Source organism: Anopheles coluzzii, chromosome 3, assembly GCF_943734685.1.
Source record: "Anopheles coluzzii chromosome 3, AcolN3, whole genome shotgun sequence".
NCBI lineage: Eukaryota > Metazoa > Arthropoda > Insecta > Diptera > Culicidae > Anopheles > Anopheles coluzzii.
The window spans coordinates 44,693,785-44,710,128 of NC_064671.1; the positions used below are offsets into that span (position 1 = coordinate 44,693,785).

General features: G+C 40.7%; 1 protein-coding gene across 6 annotated transcripts in view; it reads right to left on the bottom strand.

The window, feature by feature from the left end:
- The window catches only part of LOC120957267 (probable G-protein coupled receptor 158), a 66,021-nt gene extending 55,228 nt beyond the window's left edge, over positions 1-10,793 (bottom strand). For 5 of the 6 annotated variants that reach the window (XM_040379379.2, XM_040379376.2, XM_040379375.2 and 2 more), the window contains exons 1-2: positions 10,620-10,793; positions 8,598-8,727 (exon numbers count right to left, since the gene is read on the bottom strand). The gene's annotated coding sequence lies outside the window, so the exon portion shown is untranslated. Of the gene's footprint in view, positions 1-8,597; positions 8,728-10,368; positions 10,417-10,619 lie in introns of those variants that run through there. The other variant, XM_040379370.2, reaches the window with a different exon arrangement.
- Between the last annotated feature and the right edge of the window lie 5,551 nt (positions 10,794-16,344).

The following is a 16,344-nucleotide window of genomic DNA, read 5'->3' on the forward strand; positions in this document are numbered from 1 at the left end:
ATGTCGAGATCTTACCCGATTTTTCGTGAAAGTGGTCTATTGTTTTGAAATGTTTTCGCACAACAACAGTTTGTGTGGCAAATTGAGGGGCATTTCTATAATAATCGATTTCTTATGTTGGTTTTAGTATGTTTTAGAACAGTGCTCTCCAATCTTTTTAGGATATCGGACAACTTGACTTTAAAAATATATTTGCCTCGACTCACAGCTATTGAGGGCTTATAATTTTCAGGCTTATTTTAAAATTTTTTGATAAAAAATATGTTTAAATCTTATTCTAGAGATGTCTGTTGAAAGTGTAATTTTGATTAATCATAAAAATTGCACGATATGTGTTGTAACAAGCTGTTCTTTAAAAAATCAATTATTTCACGGATTTTTTTTCTATGAACGCCACGGACTACAGATTGGAGAACACTGTTTTAGAGGACTTAGAACGAATCTAAACGACAAAATTGATAAATAACTTTGTCTGAATTGTAATTATTTAGTCTCATGATTGAGAAATAGAAAAATAAAAACTGCAGTTGAATAGATGACAAAGATAACTAAAGAATTACATCAATACAGAGTTTTCCAAGTCACTTTCGAATGTAAACATTGTTGTTATACGCATGCAAAATGTTGTTCCACATCTATCTGACGTAAAATTTCCATCATAATAATTTTTAAAAACCACAGCATGATTTTCAACATGTCTCAACCTGGATTGAATTTGACAGCTCTTTGTTATGTGTTGAAAATCATGCGGTGGATATCAATGTTTTGAAACTGATTTGGATAACCCTGTAAATCAACAAATGGAAATAAACGAGCATAAAATAAATGAATTAATTTATATACACAAACATTCGGCCGAAGTCGTAAACACGTTAATTTAAATAAAAATAAAATGAGACATTTATATACGAATTGGAAGATCCAGCAAGTACATGAAAAATAAAAAAAAAAATAATTAAAAGATGACGAAACTGAACAATAATGATTGAAAATGTAAATAAATGAATAAATGCAGATCAATAGATGACCCGAACATACAAATGAAAAGATCAATGTCTTTATAGCAAGAGCGATGTAATAGTGTGTTAAAAACAAAATAAAATGTTTCAAAAATGTCAAAACAATTTGTGTTAAATGATGTGAATGGAGGATTATGATGAGGTGGCCGTCTGGTGGAACGCACCCAGTTTAGAACGGGGTCGATATTCGGACCAAGTGTGAGCTGCTAATGAAAATTTATTGCTAGGATTAACAAATCCCCAGACCAATCTAGGAGAATGTCAAAGGAAAAACATAATCCCTGGTCGCATGCTCGGTCTGATCGGATTTGGGATATAGCATCATATCGATTTTTTATTTACAACTGCTTTGAACTATTTTTGCCTCACGCAAAAGCTCCTCTCTATTTCCGGCAGAGCGTTGCTAATTACTTTTCCATCATGTAGAAAATAAAGAGAAAAGGTATACGCCTACCTTTACAGCCGAACGGTTGTTTGTGTTGTTTCCTCCGAGAAGCAATGCGTTCCATTCAGTTGCCGTCATTGTATACGTGCAGAGAAAATGTGCTCTTCGAGTCCAGAGCGTAGAACGTGGTATCCCGTAATAAAGTGGTTTAGGGCCGATACAAAGGAATAAATCGACGCTATAAATAGGATCAACTCTTCAGCCTTGTTTGTTTCCTGGGCAGAGACAGACTCGTCGCTCCAGGAGCGTGCCTCCACAGAGTGCGACGACTAGGCGTTAGGATATGAGGTTGCGGTTACTGCAGCTCTAAACCATCCTTTGGTACCGCTATGCGTCGGACAAAGCACTATTGAGTTCGATCTGACCGAGACATCTGTTGCTTTCGGCAACAGTTTTCCGTTCTGTTTAGTGTGCCAGAAGCTTGGAATTGCAATTTTTTCACCGGCACGATGAAATGGCATGCTTATAAAGCACATAAAGTATAGATTTGTTTTCCACGGAACAACCAGCTGTGGTCGGAATGAGATGCAGGGAAATAAATAAAATTGCCGAATGCCGTGAATTCAAATCGTATATCAACAGCACGCTATAAGAAGGAGAAACCACTGGTGAAGGGGAATCAGTATAGATGTTAAGGCAAATTTCCACTTTATACTGTTATGAGTACATGTTCCATACACTCTCGAGAATCCGCGAAAAACCGAATCAATTTCCCGAGAAACACACGCCCATACGCTGTCTCTCATTCCGCTTTGATTGTAGGCTCTGAGATCGATAAACCGATGGAAACGTTACTTTGTCAGATCGAGAAAAGGATACCATCAAGCATTTTATCGTACCGCTCCTGCACGTCTTGATTGTGTGTAAGGTGCACACATACATAAGCACAGCCGAGTAATAGTGGGCTGGCAGGGATTAGAAATGGATTTTCCAGCGCAACAATCGAGAGAAAATCCGTGCCTAAATTGAGCAGCACACGTGCAGCAATACACTCGGTACAATTTTGCAGTGAGCAAATAGGCATTCGAAACTGAAAATGTGGCAAATGTGGTTGTCGCCTTGCGAGAAAGTCGAAACAAACCCTGGGGATGGAAGTGACACGATAAAAATAAATGGAAATAAAATTACACGATAAACTATCCGGCTAAATAAGAGCTGGCGGAGGGAAGCGCTTGAAAAGGATTCTCATGAGGTTGGGTTACCGGTTTCAGTCTGCACACCACGCCTAGAAACGTTGCTCTCAAGGTTCTTCATTGTTTTCCTAATGGAGACGCCCAGTGTTTTACTCGGCAATTGCACTGTTAGGGCTGGCTTACCCTTCCTTTCTACGGCTGTAAACGTAGCTTTTGAATGAAATAGTCCCAAGGTATCAACAGTGTTGTGTGTATGTTGAATTGTTTCGCTCTAATAATATAACCAGCAGACCCATTTCTGCAAAGTAGTAAAGTTGTCGCAATAAATTGCAGCATTATCTTAAGGTAAAAATCGTGGGCTTGTGCCCAATTCCTTTGCACATTTTACAACTATTCGTGAATTCTCATTATCATGTCTATGTGTGTGTGTTTTTTTGTTTTACAAGGAGGGGGAATCTTCGAAAGACTCCCGTTGTCGCACGGGTGTGTGTGTGTGTGAGCTCAGCACTGGCTCGCGGGCAATTAATGAACGAGTTTTACTTTTCGGATTCATTTCCGGCAACAAATTCCTGTGTCGAGTCTTTCGCGCGAGCGAATAATTACACCGTGGCACGGTATCTCATTACGTAGAATGCATATTGGCAAATTAATGACCATTAGCAATCGCGATGCAGAGGGGCACGTGATATAAATGCAAAACATTAAGCGTAAAAACTTTGGTAATGAAGTCGACTGGTATGAGAATTTAAGCAAGAGATAAAGCCCTTGCTTATGAAATATGTGAACAACATAGAACACTAAGAATTGCCTACTTTTTGTATTAACGAATCTAAACTGGCCAGATTGTTTTGCAGTATTAATAATCGACTTAGTACAACATTGAACTGTGAAATGAAAGGAAAACGTCCGTAAAAGTGGCCAAAAACTTGTAATAGGATGATTTTCTGGAGCTACACAATCTGCTAATGCCGAGCGGCGTCCGAACGAACGTCAGTGCATTCTCGTTCGCTCAAGCGTAACTAAGTAACTTTTCCACTTAACTCAAACTCCCTATGAAGGGCTTTTCCAATGATTTGGTTGCCGGTTAATTGGCAAACATTCGTTTCACGTGCAAGCGCAGGAAGGCGCCACGGGAGGAAAATATGGCCATTAAATAAAGTCATAACCATTTGCTACCTTCGATGACGAGCAGTGGGAAGGGAAGAGTAAGAACGACCCAACGAAGCATTCTTACCAGTCGGCTGGATGCGCGATCACCCTATCTCAAACGGTGCGCATAATTCTGTACTTTTCGCAGGATGTTGTTCAACATCTGTCGCATAGTGAATTTATAGCATTGTTGCGTCTGTGGTGTGTTTCATTGTAAATGAGAAGCGGTGGATCGTCCCAACAGGCATGATTATTTCCCTTCCAGCTCACGCAAGAAACGCGTGTAACTGTTTCTCTTAACGGCACACTACACTACACACAACGGCAGTTTGTCTACATAGCTGGAACGAATCGATTCTGGGTAATTGTTGTTTTAAGAGCCTATTCAATAAATAGATTCAAAAGGAATGGGAGAGCACACCAAGCAACCTATAGGCATTGAAAACATAAAAAATGACGGGATAATTACACAATTGGAATGGAAATGTGAATTCTATCTGGGGCACCCCTTTTCGCGTGTGCATAGGTCACGGAAGCACGTTGTGCTCGGTTGTAAAATGTTGTGGGGGTTGGGCAAGTGTAAAATGTTTAAACTTGAAATTTAAACGAGATACGTTGAGTCATAAAACGGATGCTACATTACATTACATTAAAATTGCTAGATAAGTTTAAACCCTTTTAAAGGATTGAGCACAAAAGGGCGCCTGGATCAGAGATCTAACTTGTTTTTGAAGTTCAATCGCTGGTAAGATGCAACGATCCATTATTCTTCTTCTTTTTGGCTCAACAACCGATGTCGGTCAAGGCCTGCCTGTACCCACTTGTGGGCTTGGCTTTCAGTGACTAAATGATTCCCCCCATAGCAGGATAGTCAGTCCTACGCATGGCGGCGCGGTCTATTTGGGGATTGAGCCCATGACGGGCATGTTGTTAAGTCGTAGGAGTTGACGACTGTACTACGAGACCAGCAACGATCCATACTCAAATTAATTGTAACCGCTTTCGTGGTAACCCAATTTGGGAACTCCAATTACATTTTCATTTCAAAGACAGAGTGTGGAAATGAAATAATGGTATCGTTAAAATAACGAGAGTATTTCAAAGCTTGTGCAGATTGATAAAGCTTTACAAAATTTATTACCAACCCATACACGGTTCTTTTTATTTGCGTATAGTACGATTAAATTGTCATGGGAACATTTATAAAATTTCGGCTATCTAACCCAGTACTTTGAAGCTATACATTACCCGGTCAAAGAATGTGCTCTTGATCTTCAACAACGATAATTGCAATAACACACAAAACATGTTTCGTTCGTTCGCTTTGCTCGACTCTTTCGTGCGGTTATTTCATTTCAGATGATTGTGAAATATCAAATGCCATCTTCCATTAGGCTCCTAAACGGTCGTCTCCTGCCATTCCTGTTCGTAGAATCGATTCAGATTCTATTTTGTGTCATTTGAAGATTTTCTTGTGTGTGTGTTTTTTTGGCTTCAAGATTAAACTGAAGGATTTTTTCAAAAGACTGTCGATATTGTTCGGCCAATCCTCATATACCGACGTCGTTGCGAATTTTCTATCAAAAGCTCTTTCTCTCTCATTCCTCGGGACCAAATAACAACGAGGACTCTCGAACATGGTTTCACGCGTCGGACAGAGCAACGGAACATGCTGGGTAAAAAACAAACAACGACGCAGAGACGAATCGAAGAAACGCGTATGATGGGAAAGTGGATCGCGTTTCTACGGGCAAGCAGCACTCGAACACCTAACAAAGGACAGTCCTTGCTTGTTTCATAGTCAAGCTCTGGGCGTGCCGGATCGGGTGATTGGCTAAGCACTCCATCAGTGGGTGCTCCTTTTCGACTGTACAAGTGCAATTTTGTGGACAAGGTATCGGGTCAGGGAATGAAGTGGTAGCCATTCTTTGCAAAAAAACAGCTTTAATTTTTGTATCTATACACATTTGTTAAAAGACGATCTAATTGATTGGTTTTTATTGTTTTATGATCACAAAATCAATTAATCAGTTAGCTGCCTCTTTAAAGATTTAATCTGATATAATGATAATAAATAAATCGCTTACAAGGCCTAAAACCTTCTTAAAACAAGATTCTAGGTTTTCGATATTGTGCTTATAATAACATTTAGGAATTAAAGTAAAGTTGACGGTCCCTGTTCGCGGGAATGATTCGTAAAGATTGTTTAGTAAATGGAACGGTAGCATTCCAATTGTCGGTTGCCTGTGGAATATTGATTTCTCAGCACCGGAATGGTTTCGGAGCTCGGTACAACTGTGCGTGGTAGTGAGCGTGTTTTTTTATCCCTAGTCAAGTCTACCCGTTGCGCGTAACCATACAGCATCCAGCAAATAGGTGCCAGTTTCCGGCCCATGGTGCAAGAAATGGATTTGATAGGGCCGAGCACTCCCCATTCCGTCTCTTTCCCTTCGGCCTGGCTCATAAGTGGATTATTGTTCATTAATCCAATACCCGATGGCCATGTGCAGTACGTACCAACCAACCAGTGCTGGCGCAAACCAGGGGGCCCGGATACTATCGATTATTTTTGCACTTCTAATCGAATCGTTCGTAGGCTGGGTTTGGTGGCTTGGGCCCCACTGGGGTACCTCCCGGATGCGGGATCACGTCCGACAATTATGCGTACCGCTGCTGGTGTACGTTGGCATTGGAGAAAGCTGTACTTCATGGACACTTCTAAGGAGATGGAAGCGCGGTGGAAGTCTTGCAGCTTTCAAGCGCACAACAGAAGCCGATAATGCCGTCAGTATCAGTTGGATTGGGATTGGGATTGGATTAGCTTGACATATGTTGACATTCGATTACTGTTCGACTGCTTTTTGCGGGTCAAACGGGTTCGATGTTGCGTTGGCAGGCAATGGTTTGTACATGTTTTGTTGTTAACGTAGTTGCAAATATTAAATAGTAATGGACGATTGGAAGTTTTTCATCGATCCATTGGTTTCCATCGTTGAACCTTTTATAATTCTATTTACATACTGGAATAAGTTACAAATCAAACAGGACGAAAGTATATAATATTGTCAATGAAAAATCTAAACATGTTGATTATTATACATTCCTCCGAAAACTTTAATGTTTAAAATGAAAGTCAATAAAAATATGCGAGTTATTTAAAATATATATCAACAGACTATTACTTTTCATAAACTCAATAATATGTAAGTTATGAACAACTTCTTATTTTAACAAATTCTCCTCAGAAGTAGATATCCCAAGATTAAAAAAAGGCGGACACTGTAGGCTTCCAGTCGGACACTGTAATCAATGTTTAAAATTCTTTATCTAGGTTTATACCATTTTACTCGATAATTAAATTTCCAAAATAATGATTTTAACATTTTATGCACTGTCGTTTACTGATAATACCTTCCTGGTCATAAAATGTGAGAATAAATCAAACCGACTTTAAGGAGTGGCCATGTTAAGTCAAATTGCCCTGTTACATCACAGTTTCATCAGTTTGGCTATTATTAGCTAGTCCAAAAAATTATCCACAAATTATTAAGGATTTGGTCATTTTGCCAATGTCTAACCCAATGATACCACACTCACTGATTTTGAGCCAGTTTTGAGCGTCTGATAGTCCCACATCCTGTAGACGTTGGGACGATTTGGTTGCTTTACACCAAACGTCTGCAAATTGGCTCGTTTTAAGTTTATCGATTCTAGTGAATGTAGCCACCACCCACAGCATCTCGTTTGCTGTTGATCAAAAACTAAATAAATAAAATCCAGCTGTGTGAGATAACACGTGTTCAACTGACTGCTCAGCAAGCACAAGTGGATGTTGATCCGAAGGTTGCTCAATCACGACCCCATTAGGTGGGTTGTTAATTTTTGATAAGTTTGGAAGTATCGTATTCAACCGTGTGGCACTAGACATTGCTCCACACCATTTCATCCATTGTGGAGTACCATAATGTTCGGTAGCAAATTGAATTCCACTCATATATCTTTAGATTTACTTGCCTATCGTCCATCGTTTTTGCACAGTATAAACGAAGCTAAGAAACAAAATGGATGGTGGATTCGCGTACCAAGTGATGGCTTGCAGTACAAGCTATGAACCGTTGCCATTATAGAATGTGGCTTCATCTTCCTTCGGCTTAATGGATGGTAAAAGCATTTGTTTTTTTTTCGGTAGCCGTAGCCACTACGCTCCTCAGACCAGCTTAGAAGATAAAACCGGACAGCGTAGTAGATATATAGCTCTAAGGTTTCTCGTAAAGATAGGAATGTTTCGTGAAGGCTTGTTTGGGAGCATCGATCGATGGTACGAGGGGTACGGTAAAGTGGACGACGAAATATGATAAGACACTTTAGATGTGCCCTAAAATCGAACGAATGAAAGGTCGATGTATGAGGTATAAACAACCAAAAACCCTCGAAAGCGGCTCCTTCGGTGGCCGCTGACGACAATGCGTGCGTTGATTGCTTCGTCCGGTGGGTCGTGGTTCCCTTGCTCTTGATTCTATCACAGTTCATCAAGAATGTTGCTAATGTTGACGATGTGTCATAAACGATGAGCCAGAGAATGGAAGCCGATTGGATGGTTGTTTGTATGGTTATGTGCGTGTATGTGCAAAAAAAAAATCGGTGTTCAAGATTGATTTGTGCTGGAAATGATGTTGATGGTAGGATAAATGAGTCCTTCCGTAGATTTATTAGGGATGGTGACGTTTATAGGATGCTGTGTGATGATGTCATACAGTAAAATGAAGGGGAAAGCTACAATATACACTGTGCAATCCCACAGGCATATTTAGAAGAATGCACAATATTATATGACATTTTTATCAAATTTACCTGTTGTACGATCAGCGTTGCATGATCCATAAGCCCTTCACGATGCAGTTATGTATGAAAGATATTAATCCGGGGTGGATTTCTCTCTACATCAGTCATACTTATCTAAATCACTTGTATTGACATAATCCTATTGTAGAGCAAAAAATTCAAAACGTATTTGGTAACTTTTAAGGTTGATTATGATTATGCCGTCAAATTTATAGAATCTGTACCAGCTTAAGATGCACTCATTCTAACACTCGGTGTCGAAGTTTTATCCCACCTTCAGTAATCCTTTTGTTTGACGGGTACATGGCTTACATTAACACTGTTCCATCTTTCACTAAAAAAAACGACCATAGCTTGTGGTAGAGACTCCGAACTTTGCGCTTGATTGATTTTGATTTTAACCACTTTAGCAGACTCAAATTGCACACAATCACATTCACAAACATTCATACACACACGCGCCCACTATCGCACACTGCGAGCACATAACCTTTCCCGGAACGAAACGCTCTCGATACGCACGCACACAATTCTTTATTGAACGTCGTTTCATTTGCCAGCAACTCGCTATCGTTGGCGTCGTCGCTATCATGCCTTGCTTCAACGCTTGTGGTTGGAAGTGGGTCTCCGATTGCCTGGAGGCACTTAGTATAAGGGTTTTTTTTTGCTTTTCTTCGCCGACTTAGCCTTTCACAGCACAGCTAGCTTTCTTGAATTGACAGCAACGGTTGGCAAGATAGGCGGGTATGAAAACGCACTCAATTGCGATATAATTTGGAAGGAGTTGGTGGAAGGAGCCGGATGAAATTATTTGTGAGTGTGTTTGTGTGTGGGATAATAAGGGTAGTTATGGAAAGTTTTGCAATAAAAGTATGCCTTGGACACATATTTAGCTTAATGAGTGGAGTTAATTCTTTTTATATCGCACGAGATTTAATTTCAATCTCGTTAATTTGATTTCGACTACTAGTTAGAAAAACAATAACTGGTCCTTGCATTACTTTACTAGGAATATTACTAATATTTAAGTTACACTACTAAAATACGAGTTCAATAGTTTAATCAGTGGGGGCGGTCCCGTGGTACAGTCGTCAACTCGAACGACTCAATATCATGCCCGTCATGAGTTCAATCCTAGAATCGGCCGTCCCCCCATAGCAAGGATTGACTATCCGGCTGCGTGGTAATAAATTAAGTCTCGTCTTAATTGTTGTTTAATCGTAAAAATCATGGTATGCTTCAATTTCAGCAACATAGAAGCACAAAACCTCAAAACGAAGGATGATTGAATGATGCACAGTGAGTTTAGTTACTCAAACAGCTGTGAATTTTAACTTAAATCTTTTTTTCTACTTTAACTCACAGTAAGAGCATAAAAAATGCGGTGAATAGATTTCGCAACCACTTCCTTGTAGCAAAGTTCAGGAACAATGATATCAGAATCTAATAAGACAACATAATAAATTTTGATTGTTGGAAAAAAAGCAACTACAAAAGGAATAACCGTTTTTCTACTCATAATATGTGCATGAACGGATGATCAGTGAATAAACAGAAAGGTATTAAAAATGAGTAGGAAGAAGAACCAGAGCTAAAAACCATACATTTGCCGATTTAGGAGGCAATGGAGCGACCCATAAACTGCACACACGCTCAAAATCAAACACAATATCGCCAATAAACACTGCCGTTCAATATCAACCACATAAGCATAAAGCCCGGGCACATTCACATACGAGCACACACACACACATATATATATATATATATAAACACTCACACATATACACAGTCAAACACCCAGCATCGATGTTGATAGAGCCCCCCCCCCCCCCCCCCCCCCTACACCAAATGCTCACTACACTGATTCACGGTGAAAAATCGAACTCGCAGACATCGTCCGCTTTTTTTGTTATTCCCTTGGTGTCGTCCCTGACTTATTTTTTATTTTTCATTTATGCACCACTATCCCCGGACGGTAGCCGCCTCTCATATGCGCCCACTCAACTGTATTTGCCACAGTACACACACCTGTGCCGGGTGGGGTGGTGCAACCGGTGCACTAAGCGCAGAGAATGAACCAAGGGAGCAGGGAGGCGTTGAATGTGATTTTTCTCGTCCACGCACAGCAAATTTCCAGCGCACCGGACCTCGGGGTCTTGCTCCGAAGAAAAGCGCACCTCAACTGAGTCGGGTCGCCGAGATGGCGAAGGAAAATTTTCGCCTCGCTCCACGACCTTCGTGCTGTGTCGTTTGAAGGTGCAATATCACCAACACAGTGGTAGCGTGGTGACAGTGTTGGTGTTTGTATACATTCGGTTCGTAGACGAGAAAATTGCTCCGTGGTTGTGTTTTCCAACATCCCGCCAGGTTTGGATGGTGTTCGTAACAAGCGTTTCGGGTAAGCAGCTGGTATTTGTCAAACGTATGGACCTGTTTTTATCTTCTCATGGATGATAGCTGTTTCTGTTGCAATATCGAGGAGAAGTATTGTAAATGAGCAATATTCGAATGAATTAATTGCACTCAATTGTCTTAACATATATTATGTCAATGATATAAATTAAATATGTAATTGATTACATAAATTTAAAGTAATGTTTGTACAACAACCAAAAAGTATAACTAAATTTTCCTTTTAAACCATGAATATGTCCCAAAAATTACGAACTACGGTGTAAACGAAACATCGTCTGCTCTACATATGAGATTGAACATGTTGAAATATGCTCCAGCCTTTCTGTGCATTATTTTCTCTCTCTCGAGAAGTGCGCGCGCACAACACCTTCCATCGATAATAGAACAAGGAACAGTGGTTTATTCGTAACGGTGGCGAATCGTGGAGCTTCCCTGATATCTGATTGTGTGTAGTGGTGTGCACTTCTCTGCTGTATGAGTGTAGCTCCCTTTTCCTTCCAATCGCGAAAATTGCCGAACATTGTGGACGGTCTCGCCAGAAAACGATCGATGGAGACATAACTGACACTAATACATTGAGGCACTAGTTCTAATGTAACCGACAACTGCTAGGACGACGATGATACATTTGAAACAAGATACACATACAGATGGCGACCGAGTGCATACATTCGTATTAGGAGCGTAATGGTGAGCACAGATGCACAGGATCAGATACCAAGCAGCAGCAGCAGAAGCAACAGTAAAACTAGCAGGAAGCTTAGCATAGAACCGGAACAGCACAACCGAATTCATTTGTTTTACAGTATGTACTGCATGTCTGTGTATCCGTCTGAATGGAGTGGTTAAACAAAGGAGAATCCGGATAGGGATGAAAAATGATAAAACAGGCATGGAAAAGCGAACGTTTGGGGGAAACTAAGCTGCCGCCGTATCTTTTAATGTAGGTGAAACGAACAGTTAATGTGCAGCATTTGGCAATAATTTTAGAGGTTTTATTTCTTAAAACGCTTGGGGAAGCAATAAGTTTGAGAAGGTATTCCATTTCCCCATGCCCTTAGACACACCGAGACAATTTCACGACAAGAAAAAGTGAAAATAGCCAACCTTAACATGACTGAAACTTTTCACGCCGGCATGTACAGTGGCGGCCATCAAAGGTCCGACACCTCATATTTTCACCTATTATCTGACTTTGCGGCACTCTGGACAGTTCTCTAGACCACTAATCGGAAAACTTTTTTCATCCATGGATGCGGAAGCATTTCAGCTATGCACATGCAACAAATCAGACCGATATCTTTTAAAATCTCGGAACACCATGCATGAATATGACATATGTGATATGTGAAATGTATCAAATTTATGCGGTCCACTGAAAGTCGGACAGTCTTCATTTCATAGTATAATGATCACGTAGCGTGCGTATTGATCAATATGGTTTTAAAATCAAGGAACACGAGACGACGCTATTTCTCGGTATTAGGCACATAGTCAGATTACTAGAGCTATACCTTTTTACTTTGACGTATTGATGAAGTATCAAATCTTTCTGCTTCTTTTTTGACGGTTATGTTTGATATTCTTGCATATTTTTGGAGTATATAGTATTTTCGAACGTTAGTTCTGTTGGCAATGTTGTAGCAATACCTCACTGATACGGGGGCGGATCCGAAACCTCTAGAATGTTAACATATACTCTCGACCCCCTACTCCAACTCAATACGTCCCCGTCGTACAGAACGGTAACATGTCCAACCCAAACCCTACGCCATGGATAGATGGGTTGCACGGCTAAATTGAGAAATGGTGTCTAAAGGAGGACTCCAAGAGCCAGCGAGCGTAGGCCCTACGACGAGACTTAAGGTTAGGGGAGGAGTCGTACAAGCCACCCTCGTAAAAACTGCAATGCAACGAAAATTCAACAAGACGAAGAACCGTATAGTACCAACCTATGCTGACTCTTGCTAGGAAAAAGGCTTTACGATTGGAAGCTCAGAACGAGGACCTGCAGGTCTCTTTCATCGGGTGGGAGTACCCGTAACCTTTACGATGAGGTCTGGGCCCGCGGCTTCGAGATAGTAGTACTTCAAGAGGTGCGCTGGAATGGTGCAATGGACCACCAGTACCGTAGCAACTGCACGATCTACCATAGGAGTGAACAGAGGCGCGAGCTCGGTACTGCGTTCATGGTGCTAGTTGAGATGCAACAGAAAGGGTGGTGGCCGATCAACGAACGGATGTGCAGGTTGTGGATTCGTGGCAGATTATTAAACTTGAGCATTATAAATGCGCACAGTCCACACCTTGGGAGCACCGATGACGAGAAGAAAGCCTTCTATACGCAGCTGGAGAGGGAGTACGACCGCTGCCCAACACATGACGTGAAAGTCGTCATCGGAGACCTTAATGCTCAGGTCGGACAGGAGGAGGCATATAAACCAACCATCGGAAGTTTCTGCGTCCAACAGCTGACAAACGACAACAGCCTCAGGCTGATAAACTTTGCCTCCGCCAAGCACATGAGCATCCGCAGCGCAGGTAGTAAGGAATTCTGCTATCTCGAGACGGTCGTTCAGGGGAATCGTGCATACTATGATGAAGCCCATTGTTGAGATCCAAAAGACCTCTATAGACCTCTATGGATACGAGTCATGGACCATCCGAGTGGAGGATGCAAAAGCTCTAGGCATGTTTGAGCGACGTATCCTTCGGACCATTTTTGGCGTTGTGTTCGAGCATGGAGCATGGAGGAGAAGAATGAACCACGAGCTTGCTGAGCTGTACGGCGAACCGATCATCATGACGGTGGCGAAGGCTGGTACGATACGATGGCTGGGACAGTTCGGCATACATATTTTGGCTGGAAATCTCGAAATTCGACATACGCGGAAATTCGAGATACGCGATATTTTGTGGCCGTTTTCGGTCCCCATTGACCGTGTATCTCGGGAACTGCTTGTATTCTCAAATGTCCTAATTAAGCCAGCAATAGGGAGTAATTGATTAAGTCGAATGCTGATCTCTGTGTGAAAATCTGTGTATATAGTTTCAATTTGACTGTCTGAATCAATAGCCTTATAACACTCTGTCACAAATTCCAAGAAATTGGTTGAAACTGAACGTTTAGGCACAAATCCATGTAGACGAGTGGAAATATAGTGTTTGCACGAGGACAAAAGTCTATTTACTCTATGTAAGTACTCTAGCAATACATGTCATATAAAGGCCCAAAGGATGTTTGTTGCAGGACTTCTTGATAATCGAATCTACTCGCCGGCGCTTCTTTCGTAGCTAAACATGTAAGTATGTCTCGCCGAGATCGCTGCGAGCTAGGTCGCTTCTCGACGTGGAGAAACGCCGCACTTGTTTTTAGTTTAGTTTAGTTTAGTTTATTAATCGATGGACTATGAAGCCCTCTCGAGTCAAAATTTGTTTACAATACATTACATTAGATAACGAACAGAACATTTATATATTGTTATTGTTGAACGCATTCCGAACACTTAAAAGTGAAGTCAGTTCCGTTATCGTCATGCCAGGCTCATAAATATCGTCAGCTGAATTCAATAGACGGCACATACAAAGAAGGGGGTTGCGAGAGCCAAATGTTGTTCGGGTTTCAGCGACTGCCAGCATTGGTCGGCGACGGAGTATTCTGGCAGGAACATAGAGGTGAATCCTTGAAAGCAGCTCGGGACAGTCGATGGTTCCGTTGAAGATTCCCGTGATAAATGCTAGTCTGGTGTGCTCAACACGTTCGGCGAGAGGCGGGATTCCAAGCAGCAAACACCTAGTTCTGCAAACTAATTAAAATATATTCATTTTGTATATATTCCTTCATAATTCGATTTGTACTTTGAGAGATGTCCATTAACAACAATACTACCTATCACTCGATGATTATTGATGAATAGAAATATCTTATTTTGAAGATCTTAAGAGTGATGTCTTAGTTCCGCAATCAAGCTGAAAGTCACATTTGCTGCATGATCCGATGTTTATAGATTCTAGCAGAAAATCATTTTTTAATAATGAATTTAAATGAAAACTATTAAGCTAAAATAGTAATCTATATTCAAAAGCTGCAAAGCAAATATACAAAACTTAAGGAAAGTGTGCATACTTTTTCTTGTATTTGCTGTATACGCCTTATACGCTTTAAAGATTTATTAGTCAATACCATGTAGCCGGATAGTCAGACCTTGCAACAGGGGGACGATAGGAGGCTCACGACTGGCATGTTTGTTCTCAGAAAAATGTGAAAAAATCCCGTTTCTATTCAAAGATCGCAAATAATTTAGAAGATAGTTGAAAAAAATTCAAATTAGGCCATATACGTACACGTACACGAGTTAAAAAACCGTTATATTTTTAAAAAGGCCTGCAAGTAAAAGCGCCATCTGACGGTACGCGAATGCAAATATTCTTAAGCAAGCTTGCACACAAGTAAAAATCATGTTTTAGAACAAACCAAGAAATCGTACTAAATACAGGTTGTTCCCGAGATACGCTATTATAATAGTTATTTTATAATTATAATTATACATAATTGTAATGAGGAACGGGTAGAAACAGTGTATCTCGCGGTTTCTAGCCAAAATGTAGCCAATGTTATGGTATTGGGTGGTTTTAATCACTAAATTAGTTGTTTGACATGAAGAAGTCGGAATTCTGACTGAAGATTACAAATGTACACCTTTTTCAAGGATTCGAACGAAATTAGATCAAAAGGAAAATTAGTAGAATCACTACAATTTGTTCAAAGAGCTGTCCAATGTACAAAACCACGTACCCGTGAAATCTAAATTCGAGTATTAGAGGTACAGCGTATCTTCGGGAATTAGGATTGAAAACCGCCCTTGTGTTGGATTTGGCTATTCCGCTTAAATTGAACTGTACACGTTTTTAGCCTACACAGGAACGATCGAGATGAGTATCGTGTGACGTTCGGCTTTGAAGGGTCGGATGCATTAATTTATTAGATCTCCTCTTTTTTATAAGTTGGTAATTAATTTTAAATAACAGGTATACGGAAAGCCACAGAAGAATGTGAAACGGATATCACGATACCGACGGATCCGCTATACCCCAGGATTAGGGTGGCTGGGGAACGGATTCGATGGCTAGGGAACGGTGTGCACAACAAGTATGGTAAGAAGTGCTAACACGGAACGGGCTTTGCTGTAGGTCGACGATTGAAACCCACAATCATTGATTTCAAGGCCATAAACGATAGGCGATAAACGATAGGGCACCCTGCACACGCGAGGCAAATATTGTAACATAAGCGTTTACGCCCCTACTGAAGACAAAAAGGAAAAAAAGGACCTGTTTT